General features: G+C 53.9%; 2 pseudogenes; both read left to right on the top strand.

Moving 5' to 3' along the window:
- Positions 1-676: 676 nt before the first annotated feature.
- On the top strand, positions 677-828 carry LOC128288418 (5.8S ribosomal RNA; annotated as a pseudogene).
- Positions 829-1,035: 207 nt separating this feature from the next.
- Positions 1,036-4,300, top strand: LOC128288420 (28S ribosomal RNA; annotated as a pseudogene).
- The last annotated feature ends 2,310 nt before the right edge of the window (positions 4,301-6,610 follow it).

The following is a 6,610-nucleotide window of genomic DNA, read 5'->3' as shown; positions in this document are numbered from 1 at the left end:
AGTTTGAGGCAATAACAGTCCGTGATGCCCTTAGATGTTCGGGTCAGACGCGCTACAATCGATGTATCCAACCAGTCTATAGCCTGGCCGATGTAATCTGGTAATCTTTGAAATTTCATCGTGATGGGGATAGATCATTGCAATTGTTGGTCTTCAACGAGGAATTCTTAGTAAGCGCTGAAGTCATCACCGCATTGACTACGCCCCGCCTTTTGTACACACCGCCTGGCCGCTCCTACCGATTGAATGGTCCGTGAAGTGTTCGATCACGGCGACGTATGCGGTTCGCGCCCGCAAAGTCGCGAGAAGTCTATCAACCTTATCATTTAGAGGAAGGAGAAGTCATAACAAGGTTTCCGTAGGTGAACTCGCGAAAGGATCATTGTCGAAACCGCTTAGCGTAATCGACCCGTGAACGCGTTGTATACAACATCGGAGGTGGTGCGGTGCATCGTCGCCGCTGCCATCCCCTCGCAGTTTGGAGCGACCGGTCCCGTCGCCCCTCCGCCCATTAGGTGGGGTGAGATGTCGATCAACCTCTTCGATGCAAAACGAACAAACCCCTGCATTTAATCGCGCCAAGGAATCAAAATGAAAAAGGACACAACTCGCCGCCGCACCGCTCACTTGTGTCGAGGCTTCTTGATGTTGTTCTTTGTAGTAAAGTATATAGAACGACTCTCGACAACGGATATCTCGGCCTCACATCGATGAAGAACGAGCAAAATGTGATACTTGTGTGAATTGCAAAATCCGTGAACCATCGAAGTCTTTGAACGCAAGTTGCGCCTCTAAGCCATTTGGCCGAGGCACGCCCGCTCGATGTCACGCGATCGTCGCCCCATCCAACCCCGATCCTCGACTCGGTTGGACCGCTGGCGAAAATTGGCCTCCCGCGCGCCATAGCCGCAGCTTGGCCTAAATTTGAGTCTCAACGGAATGATCGTCATGACGATCGGTGGTATGCCGTAAGCAACCTCGCTCGTGTCGTGGGCGTTTGTCGATCGAGACCTTAAACCTTTCGTCATCGCATCATGACTTCTGTGTCAAAGTGATTACCCACGAAGTTTAAGCATATCAATAAGCGGAGGAAAAGAAACTTACCAGACTCCCTAGTAACGGCGGGCTAACCGGAAAAGCTCACTTGAGAATCAAAAGCCACCGGCGCTCAAATTGTAGTCTGAGAAGTGTCTCACCAAGGATCGGCCAAAGTCCCCTAGAAAGGGGCGCCAGAGGGTGAGAGTCCTGTCGTGCGGACCTCGCCGCATCACGAGGCGCCGCTTCACGAAGTCGGGTTGTTTGGGAATACACCTTAATCGGGCGGTAAATTCCGGCCCAAGGCTAAATACGGCGAGAGACCGATGGCGAACAAGTACCGCGAGGAAAGATGAAAAGGACTTTGAAAAGAGAGTCAAAGAGTGCTTGAAATTGTCGGAGGAAGCGGATGGGGCCGGCGATGCACCCCGGTCGGATGTGGAACGGCGAGAGCCGGTCCGCCGATCGGCTCGAGGCGTGGACCGACGCTGGGTCGTGGCGGCGCCCAAGCCCGCCTTTGATACGCTGTGGAGACGCTGCCGCTTCCATCGTGAGATCCAAAGACGCGCTTGTCTCGGCTCGCTTCGCACTTATGCTTCGAAAGGCCGGCTCATGGGTTCTCTATTCGCCCTTCTTGAAACACGGACCAAGGAGTTTGACATGTGTACAAATCAACGGGCTAGAAAACTCGAAGACGAAGGGAAGCTGATTGGCGGATCCTCATGGGTGCACCGCCGAATCGACCTTGATCTTTTGAGAAGGGTTCGAGGAGAGCATTGCCTGCTTGGGACCCAAAGATGGTGAACTATGCCTGAAGCGGCGGCGAGAGAAACTCGTGGAGGCCCGCAATGATCACCGACATGCAAATCGCTCGTCTCGACTTGGGTATAGGGGCGAAAGACTAATCGAACTGCCTAGTAGCCGGTTCCTCCAAAGTTTCCCTCAGATAGCCGGAGCCCTTAGCGAAGTTCTATCGGTAAAGTCAATGATTAGAGGCATCGGGGCGCAACGCCTCGACCTATTCTCAAACTTTAAATAGGTAGGACGGTGCAAATGCTTCGCTGAGCCGCCGCCACTAATCGAGAGCTCCAAGTGGGCCATTTTTGGTAAGCGTAATCGGCGATGCTTGATGAATCGAAGCCGAAGTTACGGTGCCCAATCAAGGCTAAGCTAGAACCCACAAAGGGTGTTGGTCGATTAAGACAACAGAACGGTGGTCATGGAAGTCGAAATCCGCTAAGGAGTGTGTAACAACTCACCGCCGAATCAACTAGCCCCAAAATGGATGGCGCTTAAACGCGACCTACACCCGGCCGCCGGGCAAGGGCCAAGCTCGATGAGTAGGAGGGAGCGGCGGTCGCCAAAAACCCGGGCGCGAGCCAAAGGAGCGGCCGTCGGTGCAGATCTTGGTGGTAGTAGCAAATATTCAAATGAGAACTTTGAAGGTCAAGAGGGGAAAGGTTCCATGTGAACGCCACTTGCACATGGGTTAGTCGATCCTAAGAGACGGGAAGCCGTCCGATAGCGCTGCTCAGCGAGCTTCAAAGGAATCGGGTTAAAATTTTGAATCGACGCGCGATCGACGGCAACGTTAGGGACTCGAGACGCCGGCGGGGCCTCGGAAGAGTTATCTTTTTCGCTTAACGGCCTGCCCACCCTAGAAACGGCCACCAGAGGTAGGGTTCAACGACGGAAGAGCACCGCGACGTCAGATGGTGTCCGTGCCCTCGCCGCCTTTTGAAAATCCAGAGGATCGAAAAGCCGACCGCGCCAACAGATTCATAACCGCATCAGTTCCAAGGTGAATACCGTCAATGGAACAATGTAGGCAAGGGAAGTCACCAAATGGATCCGAACCTCGTGAAAAGGATTGGCTCTAAGGGTCGGCACGGGGTCCCATCCCCGAACCCTTCATTGCCGCAGACACCGCCGAGCCGCTTTCACGGCGAGAGAGGTCGCCGCGGCCGGGGATTTGATCGAACGGCTCTTCGGGCCTTTCCTCGGCGATTTAACAATGACTCAAAACCGGTACGGACAAGGGAATCCATCGCTTAATTAAAACAAAGCATTGCGATGGTCCTCGGATGCTCACGCAATGTGCTTTCTACCCAAAGGCTCAATGTCAAAGTGAAGAAATTCAACCAAGCGGGTAAATGGCGGAGTAACTATGACTCTCTTAAGTAGCCAAATGCCTCGTCATCTAATTAGTGACGCCAAGATGAATGGATTAACGAGATTCCCACCGTCCCCGCCTACTATCTAATCTAAACCACGCCCAAGGAACGGGCTTGGCGTAATCACGGGGAAAGAAGACCTCGTTGAGCTTGACTTAGTCCGACTTTGTGAAATGACTTGAGAGGTGTAGGATAAGTGGAGCTCTCGCTAAATTGAAATACCACTACTTTTAACGTTATTTTACTTATTCCGTGAATCGAGGCGGTGGCACGGCCCTCTTTTTGGACCCAAGGTCGGTCGCGACCAGCCAATCCGGCGAAGACATTGTCGTGGGAGTTTGGTCAAGCGGCACATCCGTTAAAAGATAACGCAAGTGTCCTAAGATGAGCTCAACGAGAATGTAAATCTCGTGGAACAAAAGGGTAAAACTCGCTTGATTCTCGATTTCCAAGACGAATACGAACCGTGAAAGCGCCGCCTATCGATCCTTTAGACCTTCAAATTTGAAGCTAGAGGTGTCGAAAAGTTACCACAGGATAATCGCTTGTGGCGCCAAGCCGCTCATAGCGACGCTGCTTTTTGATCCTTCGATGTCGGCTCTTCCTATCATTGTGAAGCAAAATTCACCAAGTGTTGGATTGTTCACCCACCAATAGGGAACGTGAGTCGGGTTTAGACCGTCGTGAGACAAAGTTAGTTTTACCCTCATCGATGGCCGCGCCGCAATAGTAATTCAACCTAGTACGAGAGGAACCATTGATTCGCACAATTGGTCATCGCGCTTGGTTGAAAAGCCGCGGCGCTGGTTACCGTCTACCGGATTATGATCGAACGCCTAAGTCGAATCCGGCTAGAAGCGACGACGCGCCTGTCGCCGATTATCGACCAGCAGAGGGGCCTTTGGCCCCAAGGCACGTGTCGAGGTGCAGCGTCCCGACGGACAAGTCGCAGCGCCCCCTGGAGCGTAATTCCCACCGAGCAATGGTAGAATCCTTTTACGCATTTACTAAATACGCTGACGGGTTATTGTAAGTGGCGAGTGGCCTTGCCGCCATGATCCATCGAGATTCACTTTGTCGCCTCGATTCGCCCCTCCCTCATCTCCTTTCGATCCCCCATTGTTCTTTTGCACGTCCCAACCTTGGGGTCCCCAAGTGGGGACTTAGTGTAAGGAGTTAGTTAAACACTTGGCCTTGCCGCCTTTGGGAAATATGGCACAACGGGGCCGTGGTGGTCTTGGTGCGAGCTCCCAACCGCTGGTGGTCCGGCATTGTTCAATTTTTGCCGTGTCGTGCCATACCATGCCATACTTCATTCGGCTTTTTGTATTTGTTCTTTGTTTTGGGCCAATAGAAAAATTTCTGTTAAACACTTGGTCGTGTTGCCCTCAGAAACATGGCACAACGGGGCCGTGGTCGTGGCACTTGTTCAATTTTCTCGCCGTGCATTATGCCATATTTCATTCGACTTATTGTATTTCTTTTGGGCCAACAAGAAATTTTCAATTAAAATACCAAGTGTGAGTGGCGAAAAATTGCCCCTATTTCGTGCATGTACAGAGCCTCGAAACATCCGCAACGTAGGCCATCCAGTGGTGCGGTCATCGGAAACATCGGTACCTTGGTTCCTCGATGTGCCGAGCGTTAAGGCAAAAAGTGTCCTCGTTTTACATCCAAACTTGTCCCTGCTTTAGCATACATGAATCTCGATCGTAGCACATTAACCAAGTTTTTTAGCTCTTTAGGGGAAGTGATATTGAGCACCAGGGTTATCCAGGCACCGCCCACGCCTATCGTATGCCCGGACGTCGGTGCCCCCCCACCACCGGTTAGGTTCCCGGTGGTGCTCCGACGATCCATCCCAGTGATGATCCGGCGATCCATCTCGAGATATACAAAACGGCGCAACGAGTCCCTCCCTAATCCCAAAAGGTAGAATTCAGATACCGTTACATGTTCGGTACCCAATAATGAATGAACCGTCCCAAAGCAAGAATTCAGACACTGCTGCATGTTCTAGTATCCAACAATGAATGAATCGCCCTGCCCCTCCCTTTGTAAGAAGAGCCTCCCAGACCTTTGGCCCCGGTCAGACGCAGATCCTCAGACACCATCGGCAGCTGCAGCCATCCTGCAGTGAGGGGCCATCGGCACCACCGGCCCCTTCGATGTGTCGGAGCATCGGCAAGATCGGCACCTTGGTGCATCGGATGTCGGGAGGGTCGAGCACCAAAGCTAATTTTGGGCCCCGTTGGTGCGTGGTTGCCGGACCATAAAGTGTCCCTGCTTTGCATACATGAATATCTCCTGTAGCACATTGACCAAGTTTTTTAGCTCTTTAGGGGAGGTGATATTGAGCTAACAGGGTTGTCCAGGCATCGCCCACGCCCATCTCATGCCCAGACGTCGGTGCCCCCATCGCCGGTTAGGTTCCCGTGCGGTGTCGACGATCCATTCCGCGTGGTCCGCGAAGCTTTCAGCCGGTGCTCGTGAGCCATCCCAAATATAGAAAACGATGCTACAAGTCATCCCGTCCCTCCGCTTCGAACCATCCCGCCCCTCCTTTTGAACAAGAGCCTCCGCACCTTGGGCCCTTGGTCGCGCCAGATCATCAGGCACCATTGGTAACCTAGGACATCGATGGTGCCGGAGCATCTGCACATTGCTGCTTGGACGTGCTGGAGCCTTGGACGCACAACTAGGCCACCTAGGACGTTAGTGGTGCGAGAGCCTAGAGCAAAGATTGGCACCTTGGTGCCTTGGATATGCAGAGCCTCGACACCATCAAGAACCTAGGCCCTTGGTCGTAAGGGAGCCTCGACACGATCGGCAACCTAGGCCCTTGGTCGTGGGGAGCCTCGGGCACCATCGGCAACCTAGGCCCTTGGTCGCATGAGAGCCTCGCACCGCTTAACCTAGGCCCCTCGGTCGACGGGAGCCTCAGACACCATCTAACCTAGGCCCCCGGTCGCAAGAGCTCAGACACCATCGGCAACCTAGGCCCCTGGTCGTGCGGGAGCCTCGGGACCATCGGCAACCTAGGCCCCTGGTCGTGTGGGAGCCTCGGGCACCATCGACAACCTAGGCCCTGGTCGCAAGGGAGCCTCGCACCATCGACACCCTAGGCCCCGGTCGCGCGAGAGCCTCGCACCATCGGCACCCTAGGCCCTTGGTCGTGGCGAGAGCCTCTAACCATCGGCACCTAGGCCCTTGGTCGTGCGGGAGCCTCGGCCCATCGGGACCTTGATGCTTGGATGTGCGGAGCTCGGGACACTATTCCAGAACCTAGGCCCCGGTCGTAAGGGAGCCTCGGTACCATCGGCACCTTGGTGCTTGATGTGCGGAGCCTCGAACACCATCGGCAACCTAGGCCCTTGGTCATGCCGAGCCTCGGCACCATC

This window comes from Gossypium arboreum, unplaced genomic scaffold (genome assembly GCF_025698485.1).
Source record: "Gossypium arboreum isolate Shixiya-1 unplaced genomic scaffold, ASM2569848v2 Contig00213, whole genome shotgun sequence".
NCBI classification, from domain to species: domain Eukaryota; kingdom Viridiplantae; phylum Streptophyta; class Magnoliopsida; order Malvales; family Malvaceae; genus Gossypium; species Gossypium arboreum.
This window is presented reverse-complemented; position numbering and strand designations above follow the sequence as displayed.